The sequence below is a fragment of the Mesoplodon densirostris genome, chromosome 9 (genome assembly GCF_025265405.1).
Source record: "Mesoplodon densirostris isolate mMesDen1 chromosome 9, mMesDen1 primary haplotype, whole genome shotgun sequence".
Lineage (NCBI taxonomy): Eukaryota > Metazoa > Chordata > Mammalia > Artiodactyla > Ziphiidae > Mesoplodon > Mesoplodon densirostris.
The window spans coordinates 9,361,702-9,376,846 of NC_082669.1; the positions used below are offsets into that span (position 1 = coordinate 9,361,702).

The window sequence follows — 15,145 nt, forward strand, 5'->3', positions numbered from 1 at the left end:
TCTGTTAAAATGTGGTAGTGGGGCTTCCCTGGTGGCGCAGTGGTTGAGAGTCCGCCTGCCGATGCAGGGGACGTGGGTTCGTGCCCCGGTCCAGGAAGATCCCACGTGCCGTGGAGCGGCTGGGCCCGTGAGCCATGGCCGCAGGGCCTGCGCGTCCGGAGCCTGTGCTCCTCAACGGGAGAGACCACAACAGTGAGAGGCCTGCGTACCACAAAAAAAAAAAAAAAAAAAAAAAAAAAAAAAAATGTGGTAGCGACTCACCAATCTGCAAAACTAGCTATTTCTGATTGTTTAAATGATGATTTCTAATGTATAATGAAGATAATCTAGGGCTCTTTAGTGTAAGTTAATAGTAACGGAGCACATCTCCTCATCTGCATTACACAACATGCCTTCAAGTTTTGTCTCTCAAGAGTTTAACATGCATCCTTTGGCCTCCCACTGTCCGGGATCAGATATCACGGTGGTCCTGAGGAGGATGCGTGGGCAGGACCTGTCGCGATCAGAGCAGTACGGACCCTGAGGAGCTCGAGCTACCTGCCCTGCACCACAACGCTGGTGGTAGGGATGGGATTCGAACACAGGGATTCTGATTTCCCTTTCCCTCGCTTCTGCTACGTGACCAGAATAGAGAATAATACGTTTCAGAGTTAACAGTAACCAACCATTTTGGGAATCTGGAAAGAATGTCTTAGTTTATTTTTTGTTTTTAAACATCTTTATTGGAGTCTAGTTGCTTTACATTGTTGTGTTAGTTTCTGCTTTATAACAAAGTGAATCAGCTATATATATATATATCCCTATATCCCCTCCCTCTTGTGTCTCCCTCCCACCCTCCCTATCCCACCCCTCTAGGTGGTCACAAAGCACCGAGCTGATCTCCCTGTGCTATGCGGCTGCTTCCCACTAGCTATCTATTTTACGTTTGGTAGTGTATATATGTCCATGCCACTCTCTCACTTTCTCACAGCTTACCCTTCCCCCTTCCCCGTGTCCTCAAGTCCATGCTCTAGTAGGTGTGTGTCTTTATTCCCACCTTGCCCCTAGGTTCTTCATGACCTTTTTTTTTTCTTTTTTTTCTTAGATTCCATATATATGTGTTAGCATACGGTATTTGTTTTTCTCTTTCTGACTTCCTTCACTCTGTTTGACAGACTCTAGGTCCATCCACCTCACTATAGATAACTCAATTTCGTTTCTTTTTATGGCTGAGTAATATTCCATTGTATATATGTGCCACATCTTCTTTATCCATTCATCTGTTGATGGACACTTAGGTTGCTTCCATGTCCTGGGTATTGTAAATAAAGCTTCAATGAACATTGTGGTACATGATTCTTTTTGAATTATGGTTTTCTCAGGGTATATGCCCAGTAGTAGGATTGCTGGGTCGTATGGTAGTTCTATTTTTAGATTTTTAAGGAGCCTCCGTACTGTTCTCCATAGTGGCTGTACCAATTTACATTCCCACCAACAGTGCAAGAGGGTTCCCTTTTCTCCAACCCTCTCCATCATTTATTGTTTCTAGATTTTTTGATGATGGCCATTCTGACTGGTGTGAGGTGATACCTCATTGTAGTTTTGATTTGCATTTCTCTAATGATTAGTGATGTTGAGCATCCTTTCATGTGTTTGTGGGCAATCTGTATATCTTCTTTGGAGAAATGTCCATTTAGGTCAGCTGCCCATTTTTGGATTGTGTTGTTTTTTTGATATTGAGCTGCATGAGCTGTTTGTATATTTTGGAGATTAATCCTTTGTCAGTTGCTTCATTTGCAAATATTTTCTTCCATTTTGAGGGTTGTCTATTTGTCTTGTTTATGGTTTCCTTTGTTGGGCAAAAGCTTTTAAGTTTCATTAGGTCACATTTGTTTATTTTTGCTTTTATTTCCATTTCTCTAGGAGGTGGGTCAAAAAGGATCTTGCTGTGATTTATGTCATAGAGTGAAGAATGTCTTAGTTTTAAATCTGCTATGATAAAGTAAGTTTACATGAATTTTTAAAATGTCGTAAAACCACGTATAATTTACCTCAGCTCTGCATAGTGTTCATTTAGGGAGACCTGATTTGGACGGTTTTATGGACGGCTCAGGTTTTCTCTGCATGGATGTGGCCGAAGGGGCCCTTCCTTGGAGTGGCGAAGCCGGGTCTCCTTCTGACTGTCAGCAAGTCTGGCAGCTCAGTGTCTGCCTCGGCCGCTGCTCCCGCAGAGCTGCTGAGTGGGGGTGGCCCTTCCTCCCAAGGGGGAGGTAGCAGACGTGGCGACCTGGGGAGACGAACAAGTATCCCAGGGCAGAATTTCGCCAGGTCAGGAAGTAGCAGTTTAGTCTGTTTAGAGGAAAGAATATAATTGGAGAAATCAACTTATTTCAAGACTGACATCTCCAGATGTTGAGGTCTCTTTTTAAACTGCTCTCTGGGTTTTAGAGACATGCTTTGGCTGGCTGTGATTGTGGAAGGAGCTGCCGCGTGGAGGGCTGACCTGGGTGGTCCTGCTCAGGCCCATGTTGCTTTGGGAACATGTCTGGGCTAAGTTTGGGGGCCATCCTGTACTGGGTCCGGGATGTCTAAGAATCCAAGCACCTCGCCCTCCTCCCTGCGGGGACCACCTGCCCACCGTGATCCCCAGGGCCTGGTGGAGGTGGCCTGGAACGTGGCCTCAGCACCAGTCCTGGGCTGGAATTCTGGCTCTGCCCCAGGAGCGGGAGGTGTTTGATGGCTTCGTGTCCTTGGCGGATGCTGTCCAATGAGCAGAGCATCGTTTTGAAGAGATGCGGTTGTGTCCCTTTACGTGGATTCTAGTGGGGGTTCGAAAGGAAGCTTGGGCGTTTCTGTGTTTTTACAGCTTCTTCTCAGTGCAGGGCGTAAGAACCACCTGTTGTGAGGTGATCAGGGAGACACGTCATCCCCTCAGACACTGCTGTGGGAGTGTGACTTGATAGCACTTGTTTTGGAGTCCAGTTTGGCATTTACTATACATGGAAAGCCTTAAAGTGGTATATGTACCATGTGATTAAATACTCATTAAGTACTCCTTGTAGGAATTTACATACATATTCAAAGGTGTTTTTTATACTCTTATACTGAAAAAAAACATGAAATAGGGGATTGGTGAATCAGTCTCTATTTCATACTCGGAAAGTAATGTTACAGGGACTTAACTGGTGGTCAGGTGGTTAAGACTCTGCACGTCCAATGCTTGATCCATGGTCGGGAACTAAGATCCCACATGCCACGCAGTGTGACCAAAAAAATAAAAGTAATGTTAAAGAAGAAAATATACTGATATGGCAAAATGTTTATGACTTAAAGTTACAAAAGCAGACCAGGCATTAGTGTGTACCATCTGACCCAGTTTGAAGAATAATAATGTACATGTATATGTATGAGAAAAAGATTGGGAAGATAAGCACCAGTATTTAAACTTGGTTATTTCTGGATGTTTTATTTCAATTTTTGTAAATTGAGTATTTTCTAAAACCTTTATCTGCTTTGTGACAAAAACATTTTTAAGGGACTGAGTAATAATATTTATTATTTGAATGCAGTGCATAATCAACTGGCAGTTACAGTTTCCTGAATATTGGACTTTAGACTTAATTTTCACGGCACGTCCTTATTCACAAGTAGAAAACTAAACTTTTGTTTGTCATGTTGAAATTACCACGGGTTTCAAATACTGAGTCTGGATCAATACGGTAAGATCGCATCACAGAATAATTTCTTATCGTGGGCCCATCACGCAGGAGGCTGAGTCAGTGTATGTAAGAAAGTCTTTGTAAGACAGTTCAAGTTCCAGGCCAGGGGATTTGGGGAGACAGTCTCCTGATGACATGAAGGAAGACCCCAGGGATAGCAGGGGAATAGGAGCCACCCTGCTGAGAGCCGGGCCTCTCCGTTGTCGCTGTCCCCGGAGCGAGCCGTGTTCTGGCCATGCTCAGCACAGAGGGAGCCCTGTAGCCACAGCCCGGACCTGGGGGAGTCGCCGGCCCTTCTCGGCATCCGCATCCTGGGCTTACTAGAGAACAGCCTCTGGAGCAGTGACTGACGCGCTCCCCCAGGTGGCCTGTAGAGGAAGTGCAGCTCTCGGCACTTTTCTAAACTGGGGGTCTGGTCAGAACAAGAGAAACGGGACTGTTCCTGTCAGTCTGCTGCTGCCCAGCCCTGTGTTTTAAAAGGCTTCAACATTTAGGCGCTTGGAAAGCACCTAGGAGCCTTCCTTAGGGAGGGAAACCTTCCATAAGGCGAGAAACCCCAGGTCAGACTTTCTGGGTGGAAGAGAAGCCAAGGAGCAGACAGTGACGCCCCGACTGGGCCTGGGACTCCCTCGTGAGCTGTGCTCTCTTCTGTTCCTTCCTCCCTGCTTGAGTAAATCCGGCAGAGGGGCAGGAGGAGGCGGGGTGCAGGGCCTCACGCACCCTGACCCCAGGGGGCCGAGCCCCTTCTGTGCAGGCTTCCGCAGCAGCCCTACCTCAGGGCGTCACCGTTTCTGCAGCAAGCACACCTCCCTCTGCAGCAAGCACACCTCCCAAATCAAGAACGTCATGCTCAGCGTGATGTGGGGTGTTCCTAATGCCGCAGGCCGACGTCCCTTCACACCGGGCGCGTCCGAAGTGACCCGGAAACCGATGGCTCGATTTCAGCTCCTGTCACCTGCCGGGGACCGTGGCCTCATCCTGAGTCTGCACGACAAACGCAGTGTTTGACTTGCATCACGTGGTTCGATTGATTTAAATGCGAAGGTTTCTAGAGATGATTTTATTCATATTTTATGCTATTAGTTACATCAAATAATGTATTTGGTGTGGCTTTAGATGTGGGTTTGGTTTTTCTAATTCCTTAAGTTGTAAAGTTAACTGTTAATTTGATATCTTTTTTTTTGTTTTTTAATGTAGGCATTTAAAGCTATACATTTCCCTCAGCACTGCTTTTTCTGCATCCCCTAAGTTTTGGTACGTAGTGTTTTCATTGTCGTTCATTTCCAAGTATTTTCTAGTTTCTCTTTACTCCCCCCCCCTTTTTTTTTAGAATACGAAAGCATTTATTTAGCATACCAAAGGCAAATTCAGGAAAAAACAGTGTTGAAGCTGAGAAAAATAAAAGGTTTGTCCATTGAGCATATTGAAAGAAAAGTGAAAGCAAACTCAGAAGTCTTAGAATGAAGAAGAGCATCTTATGCAAACACGCTATTCTTCCCACCCTTCCAATATGAAATATTGCCAGCGAAAAATGCTAAAGACCAGAGAAAGCCACCTGGCAAAATGATTCAGAAACCACAAAGCATGAGGCTATTCCCCCATAAGGCTCAATAAATGATTAAATAGCTAATCGAACATATGGTGAGGGAAGGGAAGGTAGAAATTACATGATAGACTGTAAGTGTTGATTCTAAAGGTGTAACTAGCGGATTCATTAGTTAATCCAGAACCATCGTTCTTAACAAATCATGGATCGGACACCAACCCGGTTCTGATGTTAAAAGTCAACAGATATAGGTCCCTCGTGTTTAGAGCAAAGAATAGAAAAAAATACCCAAAACCAACAAATGCCAGGGAGAAACAGAGGTTCTTCTAAATCTTCTGTAAACAAGTTTCTGCAGTAGCACACTGGTCGCTTTCTTCAGGCCTTGATGCTCTGGTTTGGATGTGCAATTGTAATGCATGGGTATGTGGATATGAGACTCTCTGTGTAAGCTTTTCTTACTAGCTTTATGGTTATATTCTTTGTGGTTTAAAATGTTTCCCCTTTAAGAGAAAATCTCTCCAAGGAAAAGTTCCAAACCTGCTTTTTTTTAAAAAATGCTGGAATTTCTTCACCTTTTATAAACAAAAATACCAGAAATGAAAGCTGACAAATTCAAGCAGGTCCAAATTCAACCATCCACTTTTCATACTTCTCCAAATTCTGCAGCAGAGACAGACGTAGCAATTTTCTTAAGAGCCAATTCAAAATCTCCTTTGGTACCAGGCATCTGAAGTTCCTCTTTAGAAAGCGCAGAGATCTCTTCTGGACTTCGGCCATTAATTCACCGTCTCGTTGCCATTAAAGAGGCGGCCCTGCAAACCTTAGTTATATCAGCACCAGAATAGCCCTCAGTCTTCTCTGCTGTATCTTCCAGTTAAATATCAGGATCCAGTCAACCTCACGAAGATTGATTTTCAGAAGCTCAGTTCTTCCTTTTGCTGTTGGGAGAGGTATATATGTATATCCTTTTTCCTAATCTCCTTCGCAAAGCTTCATCGGTGTCCCATGGGAACATAGTAGCAGCCAATACCATAACCATTTTGGAAGGACTGCCATTCACTAAAGCTCCTGCAACTCCATCCATCTGAATGAGTAGCTCAGACGTGACTGCAGATTGCCTCGTGTTCATCAGAGGTTCCTCTTCGACTGCGGATGGAATCTGTCTCATCAGTGAAGACCGTGGTGGGGACATACAATCTAGCCATTTCAAACAACAGACAGACCAGCTTCTCAGGCCCCCCTGTGGATTTAGAGGTCGGTGTGGAGCAGGGCGCTGTTGAAGGGTGTTGTGTCACATTCAGTGGTGCAGCTGCAGCTAGCATGGTCTTGCCAGTGCCTGGGGGACCGACCGTCAGTACACCCTTCCATGGCCTTCTGGTCCTTTGAAAAAGTCAGGCATCCACACGGGAAGAACAGCAGCTTCCCTTAGCAGCCTCTTCGCTTCTTCCATAACTGCTGTGTCATCCCACAGGGTTCCTGCTAGGATTCCTGGAGATGATGTCTCGCCGAGGACTTCCACCAGATCCTTGTCATATGCAGCACCGTCGAATTTTGGAATTTCACCATCACTTGCACCATCTGGCCTATTTTTCCTTCCCTTGTCATCTCTCCCTCTTGTCTACAATCCTTGCCCCTACTTGTAGAGGGTTTTCCACTCTTGGATACAGGATGTGCTCGGCCTGCAGCTCCCTGGGCTCCTCCTCCTGGCCTTTCTTTGCTCAGAGGTCTTCTCGATTGGGACACCTTATCTGAGGTGGAGCTCTGTGTTCGGCATGTACAGGGGGCGGCCAAGCAGCAGGATCTCTAAGTGGTTCATCTTGACAGGACACAGGGAAATCTGGGGCCTGTCGATTTTAAAACTTTCCCAAGTGCTGACACTACTTTTAACTTGTTCGTATTCTTCCAATAATTCCTGTTGAACCTGCTGCCATTGGCCTTTGACAGCTGGGTCTCCGACTGCCTAGCAGTGTCTCTGAATGTGCTGTTATCACCCCTAGTAATATACCACTGATGAGTCATAATTTCCAAGAAGTGCATAGTCTCTTCCTTTCTTTGCATTGTCACAAATCTCACCCAAATTCATCTTTCAGAGACCTAGGTGCCACAGGTCAGCCGCCCACTTTGCTGTGGTCCAGGTGGGGTGGGAGTCTAGTTTCTCTTGATTTGTCCTCTGACCTGGTTGTTCTAGAGTGTGTTGGATAATTTCTGTATATTTGTGAATTTTCCCTTCTGCTAATGAATTCTAACTTCCTCTGTTGCATTCAGAGAGGATACTTTCTATGATATTTATCTTTTAAAATCCATTGAGACTTAATTCATGGCATAAGATGTGGACTGTCTTGGGGAGTGTCCCATGTCCTCTTGAAAAGTGTGAGTTCTGTTGCTGAGTAGAGTGTTGCCCTGTATAGTTGGTCTAGTTGATTTATTATATTAAGTCCTCTATTCCCTCACCTATATTCTGTCTGGTTTTCTGTCCATTATTGAAAGTTGGGTGTAGAAATCTCCAACCATTATTGTAGAACTATCCTTCAGTTCTGTCATTTTTTGCTTTGCGTATTTTGAGTGTTTGTGATGAGGTACATAAATGTTTATAATTGTTATATGTTCCTGCTGTGTGAACCATTTATTAATATAATGCTTTTATTTTGCTCTTTTAAACCTTTTTGAGTTAAAATCATTTTGTCTGATATCAGTACCGTTACTCCTGCTCTCTTTTGCTTTTGATTTGCATTGATTGTCTTTTTCCATTCTTTAATTTTCAGCCAATTTTGTGTCTTTTGATCTGAAGTGAGTCTCTTGTAGACAGCATATAGTTAAATCATGTTCTTAAATCTATTAGTTAAAGTACATTTACAGTAATCACTGATATGGAGGGACTTCTGTCATTTTGCTGTTTGTTTTCTATATGCCTGTTAGCTTTTTTGTCTCACATTTCCTGAATTACTATCTTCTTCTGTGTTTAGTTGCTTTTTTCTTTTTTTTTTTTTTGTGGTTACCACTATGAGGATACATTTAACATCCAGATTAACCATTTTAATTGCTGCATAGTATTCAGATAGGTAAACACTATACTCATGATTGTCATTCAGATATTTTTAGTTAATGAAATTTACTTTTCTCTCTCTCTTTTTCTTTTTTCTTTTGTCCTACCCAGTTGCGTGGAGGTTTTCTTGCCCTTTCTGAAGCCTGAGGTCTTCTGCCAGGTCTCAGTAGATGTTCTGTGAGAGCCGTTCCACGTGTGGATGTAGTTTTGATGTATTTATGGGAGGTGGTGAGCTCCACATCCTACTCCTTGGCCACCTTGATCGTTCTCCAGTAAAATTTTTTTTTGGCTGCACTGGGTCTTCGTTGCAGCACATGGGGGCTTCTCTCTTGTTGTGGTGTGCAGGCTCTAGAGCACACAGGCTCAGTAGTTGCAGCATGCTGACTTCTCTAGTTGTGGTGCTCGGGCTTAGTTGCCGCATGGCATGTGGGATCTTAGCTCCCCGACCAAGGATCGAACCAGAATCCCCTGCATTGGAAGCGGATTATCGACCACTGGACCACAAGGGAAGTCCCATAAAATTTACTTTTTTAGAGCAGATTTAGATTTACATAGAAATTGAATGGAAAGCACAGAGGGTTCCCATGTTATTCCCTTCCGCACTCCAGCTTCTGTGCTATTAATATCTTGTATTAGTGTGGTACATTTGTTACGGTCAGTAAACTAATACAGAAACATTATTATTTAAAATCTGAAGTTTACATTAGGGTTCACTCTTTGCATTGTACATTGTATGGGTTTTGACAAATGTATGGTGACATGATATCTGTCTGCCACTACAGTATCAAACAGAGTAGTTTCATTGTCTGCAAATACCTTTCCTATGCACCACCTGTTCAACCCTTCCTTCCCCTGGACCTCTGGTCACCACTAATCTTTTTACTGTCTCCATAGCTTTCCCTTTTCCAGAATGCCATATAGTTAGAATCTCATGCAGCCATTTCAGATGGGCTTCTCTGACTTACTAATATGCATTTAAGGTTCCTCCATGTATTTTCATGACTTGACAGCTCATTTACTTTTATCAGTAAATAATATTATAAATAATAATATTTGTCTCTGATTCACTTATCATCAGGGAGCAAAAAATGACTAATGCGTCACTCCAGCAATGTCCTTAGCAGTAATATTCAAACCGAAAATAAAATTGCTTCACGTGCTCTGTCAGACAGTGTGTCAGCAGTTCCTCTCCCTTTTTACCTAGAAAAAGGTGTGAAAAGACCCGTGAGAGCTGCCAGCTTACAAGGGGATGAGGTAGCCAAGAGGAACTCCTATGCCGTGTGTCTGTGGAGTAGCCACGCAACATACGAACGTTCCTTTTTAACCCAAAAAGACTAACCAAAACTAAAAAGGAACGTGTTAAAAAGAGAAAGTTAATTTTGATAAGTGCCCACATCTCTCAGGATCTGCAGCTGTGAGATACCTGGAACGTACAGGGAACCAGGTGTTTGCTGGTGGTTGCTAACAGCCTCCTTACTGCATCAAGAGAGCATGTCTCACCATGACCCTCTCAGGGGCAGGGTTGGGACAAAGGGAACACGGGGCCTGTTTTGCTCTTCCTTAGCTGCGCGCAGTGACCTCAGTGGCATCTTGCGAGAGGAGTGCCTCTCAGGGCTGCAAGGCACACACGGAACGGCGGAGGAGGGCTCGTCTACATCGTTCATTGCATGGAATTGTTACGGCAAACAGCCGGATTTTCTTGAACACTTTGTACATAGTTTGCGTGCGCTTATGTTTTGGGTCCCTGAGTGTGTGCTTTTCATATGTTGGTAAGTGGAGACTCAAAAAAGGCTCAGCTCCTTCATCAGCATGTTCAAACAGCCTGCAAGGAGCAGAACAAGAGCTGACGGAGGGAAGCGGGGGTGGTTGAGAGGGGAGGATTCACATTTTCACGAAGGGAATGTCACCAACACAGTGGGAGGGAACCATAATCCCTTTCCTACAACTGTCCCTACACAGAGCAGTGAGAGGCAGGTAAAGGGAGAGGAAGGTGGGTAGGTTATGAATTAATCTGGTAAGTCCCAGGAGTAAATAGTCAACCAGTTTCAAGGAGGTGAGGTGACTTCACACTGTCCCCGCTCTTTTCTGAATAATTTTACAGCCCTGCACGAGCGGGAGCCACTGTCACCGCAAACCAGGGCAGCTGTGGGAAGGCCGTGTGCAGCCAGCTTCCTGGCGGCCCCTCGCCAAGGCCAGGGTCACGAGCCCTTCCCCCACGGAGCACTCAGCCCTGTCCTCCCAGGTGGCTGGCGGGAGACCCAGGTAAGATTCTGGATGGCAGCTGCTTCTCATCCCAGACAGTCCTGTTTAACAGAAACTTACCATGAAAGTCTTCAAGACTTAAAAATATAAGTTTCTTTTTCTTTTTTTCTTTTTTGGCCTCCCTGTGAGGCATGTGGGATCTTAGTTCCCCGGCCAGGGATCGAACCCGTGCCCCCTGCAGTGGAAGAGCAAAGTCTTTACCACTGGACCACCAGGGAAGTCCCTTCCTGTTTTTTTTTTAATTTAATTTTTATTTTATATTGGAATATAGTTGAACATTTACAATGTTGTGTTAGTTTCTGCTGTACAGCATAGTAATTCAGTTATACATATACACGTATCTCTTCTTTTACCGATTCTTTTCTCATGTAGGTTATTACAGAGTATTGAGTGGAGTTCCCTGTGCTGTACACTAGGTCCTTGTTGATTATCTATTTTATATATAGTCATATGTTAAACCCCAACTCCTGATTTATCCCTCCCCACCACATTTCCCTTTTGAAACCATGAGATTTTTTTTCGAAGTCTGTGAGTCTTTCTGTTCTGTAAATAAACTCTCTTGTATCTTTCTTTTTTTAGATTCCGCATATAAGGATATCATATGATATTTGTCTTTGTCTGGCTTAGTATGATAATCTCTGGGTCCATCCATGTTGCTGCAAATGGCATTATTTCATTCGTTTTTATGGCTGAGTAATATTCCATTGTATATGTGTACCATAAAAATATAAGTTTCTAATTGTGTAGTTTGGATATAAGGAAAGCAGTAGGAGATGTTTTAAGCATCTCTCAGATCGTAATGCCAAGATAGCCCTGTCTTCAAGAGGCCAACCCTTGGCCTCTTGTACAAAGTAGGGTAAGTCCATGACAACATGAAGGACAGGTTGTATGTAGCATTATTTTCACTCCCACAGAATTCTCTCACTGTGCATTACCCAAAATAAGTTACAGAACATAAAGAAAGAAAAACTTTTTTGAGAGAGAATTTTACAGATCAGAGGAAAAACTTCTAAAATTTTTGCATCTTATTACAGATAAGCTACAGCCCTCGTCTATCCTTATGGGTATTTCATGAGCACTTTGATGATACATACTTTCAGTTCAGAAACACTCAGGTGCTTAAAAAAAAACAAAACCCCAACAAAACAAAAACCCAGAAACAATTTTTAATCAGATGAAAATAATAACACACCAGTGAGTCATTTTGGGGATGAGGAAGGAGAGGGTGGTAACTGGAAGTTCCAATATTCAACTGGATTTTAGAAATAAAGCAATTTATGTAATAGATTTCTGAATGGATGAAAATGACTGTAGGACATAAGGTAAACAAAGAGGACACCTAAACAAATGGGGTCAAGTAGATACAACAAAGTGAAGTCCAAACTTGTGTGTGAGTTCCCTCCTCCCTCCATCCCTGCTGTGTCTGAACTTTATCTCCTACAGTGCACAGAAGATGCGATAAATAACGACAAGAGGGAACTACAGATCAACACAAGAAATCTGCTCCTTAACGATCCCACACCCCACACCCCACTTTCCTCCTCTGTTCACACTGTTTCCACACGTCTTGGCATGTCTGAGTCTGGAGCATCCTTCTAGATGCACTACTTCTGCAAACAATGCAGGAACACAACAAGCATGATCCCATGTGGTCTGTGAAGGCCCTTTTCCCTTTAGAGTTTTAAAAGCCATGAAAAATACAAGTCACGTAGCCTATGGGAGTGAACACTTAGGACGTACACACCTCAGGAGAGTAACCAGAGCAGTGGTCACGTTGTACAGGTGCCCCAAGAGCAGAGACTCTGTGGGATCAGAAATGTGCTTTTTCCTTTGATGTCCAAGAGTAGGTCAGATCCTCTCTGAGTGATCAGCCTTCAGCAAAATTCCCAAGATTACCGATACAGATGAGAGATGTCTCCTATGCAGCTTGCGCTTAAACTTTTCAGCTAGCTTTCTTTCACCCTGAAACCCGGAATTCTTAGCCCAATTTTTGCAAGTGTTGAGGGACCAAAATGGATCAGATTATTTTCCAGCCTCTCCTATTTCTATCAAGAATCCCTGCCTTCTCTCAACCAATGTCCCAGCTACAAAACCAGCTCTTGACTTTAATATCCCTGCAAGTCACTGTACTACCTTAAGAGGCTGGGAGAATACAAAGAAGTGAGAAGAGAAAAGAGCAGGTGCTTTCCAGCCACACTGTGGTGCTGCCATTTTGCAGAGCTGAAGGGCCCCGTCCAGGTGACGAGCGCTGGGTTAAGGTGAAGGTCAGTCACCTGGACAGCTTCTTTCATTCTCCACATTTGGCTTTCCCATCACGGCCACCTGCAGCCGCCTTCTCCAGCCTGCCTCTAGCTATGCCGGCCTCTCCGGTGAGCAGTGTGTCTTCCGGGAGAGTCGCACCTGCGGCCCTGCTGGCTGGCACCCCTGCCACGTGAATGCTGCCATGGCATTTCTCAGCATGTACTCTGAGCACTGTGTCTCAAGATGCTCAAATGAAAAGCTGCTCAGACCTGGAAAAGTCCAGACTTTCCTCTTCAGATTCACAATGGACATTTGTACTTCCTGAATCAGCCTGACCTGGGACCTATGTATCACATGGATTTATTAATATTCAAGCATCTTATGTTCTACAGAACATTATCTGGAAAGCTTTGAGCTTGTGCACCTGAAAGCTTAATTAGGGCCTGTGTTCTAGGTGACCCCATCAGGTGGGTGAAGCCACCTTTCTGCCTCACTTGGTCTCCCTCGGCCTGGAACTGATTTCCTCCACTCTGACTTTCTGGGAAAAAAAGAGTGCTGTTTCCGGGATGTCCCTGGTGGCCCAGTGGCTACGACTCCAGGCTTCCAATGCGGGGCGCGTGGGTTTGATCCCTGGTTGGGGAACTAGGATCCCACATGCCGTGCAGCGGGGCCAAAAAAAATTAAAAAAAAAAAAAAGTGCCGTTTCCATCACACTCAGCCTCGTGCTCGCTGCTGAAATGCAGAGCCAGCTGCGGTTTTCCGGCCAGGCCTCTGACCTGCCCTGCCCCTCCTTGCTCAGCTGACTTCCACCCATCCTGTGAGACCCTCAGTGATCCCTTCTGCCAAGAAGCCTCACCTTCCTTCCACTGCCCACCAGCCTGGCCCCTCCCCCGGGGCTGGCTCAGTCTCTCCTCTGTACTCGTCAGCACCATTCAGCAAATAAAGGCAAAGAGGTATTTCTTGATCACTTGCGTGGTACTGGGCACTCCAGGGTGCTGAATAGATGTCCAAGTAGTGTGTTTGCTCCTTGAGGACAAACACTGCATCCTACTCATTTTTCTCACTCCGGCACCAGGCGAGCACGTGGTAGCTACCTGTATTTGACCAGTACTTACTTATACATATTACATACACGTCCAGCTGCTAACAACCTTTCAGGAATCAAAAGATTAACGACTTGGATAGGTTAATTTGTACATGAATTTTAAAAGTTTGGGGTAGTGAAAGGGGTTCTTGAGTCTAATAGGTGAATTTTAAATACGTGAGAGACGTCACCCTGAAGACGTCACTCCACGTTTGCTCACTAGCTCGTGAGACTTTGACACGAGGCACCAGAGTAGCACAGAGGCCTCACTGCTAGCCAGCCCCCTCCTGTTGGTCAGGCTCCTCCTAAGGCTGTGACTGCAGGGGGCCCACTGGGGGCCCAAGGCCTGCAAGGCCCTGTCCCTCGGCTGAACAGGCTCCCACTCACCTTCTGTGTGCCCAGAACTCTGGGGAGCTTCACCTTCTTCTACATTTTGGGGTAGAATTTCCTCTCAGTATTGTGTCCTTCTCGTGCAGAGAGGACGTGGGGGACTGCAGACACATTAATTCAGGGGCTCTGGAGAGTGAAGTGGTTGGTTGTCTCATCTCTCCTGACTGAATTGGGCACTTAAAAGACACCATCACCATGGACTTCCCTTGGTGGCACAGTGGTTAAGAATGCGCCTGCCAACGCAGGGGACACGGGTTTGAGCCCTGGTCTGGGAAGATCCCACATGCCGCGGAGCAACTAAGCCCGTGCACCACAACTACTGAGCCTGCACTCTAGAGCCCACAAGCTACAGCTACTGAGCTCGTGCCACAACTACTGAAGCCCATGCGCCTAGAGCCCGTGCTCTGCAACAAGAGAGGCCACCACAACTAGAGAAAGCCTGTGCACAGCAACGAAGATCCAATGCAGCCAAAAATAAATAATAAATTTAGAGAAAAAATTTTAAAACAAGACAGACACCGTCACCAGCCTCCAAAGGATGCCGGAACCAGGACTCCACAGACCTGAGTCCGGGGGGCTGGAGAGCACAAGGTCAGGACACAGTTCTCCTCTTCCAGGCTCCCCACCTCTCCACAGCCTCCTGAACCTCCTGCAGCACCCGTTTCCGGTCTGCTAAGTGGGCATTTGCAGCTAAAGGGAATTGAAATGGTAACGAGAGTCTCTTGGCCAAGAGTAGATGCCATTGTTATTTGATAGTGTTAATACGCTTGTCAAATCTGCTCAAGGAAGTGACAAACATGAATGGGGACCAGTCACATCAAGAATCACCTTCCGGGCTTCCCTGGTGGCGCAGTGCTTGAGAGTCCGCCTGCTGATGCAGG

The 15,145-nt window shown here is 45.2% G+C and overlaps 1 pseudogene; it reads right to left on the minus strand.

Moving 5' to 3' along the window:
- Positions 1–5,856: 5,856 nt before the first annotated feature.
- LOC132496261 (katanin p60 ATPase-containing subunit A-like 1) lies at positions 5,857–7,327 on the minus strand (annotated as a pseudogene).
- Positions 7,328–15,145: the final 7,818 nt, after the last annotated feature.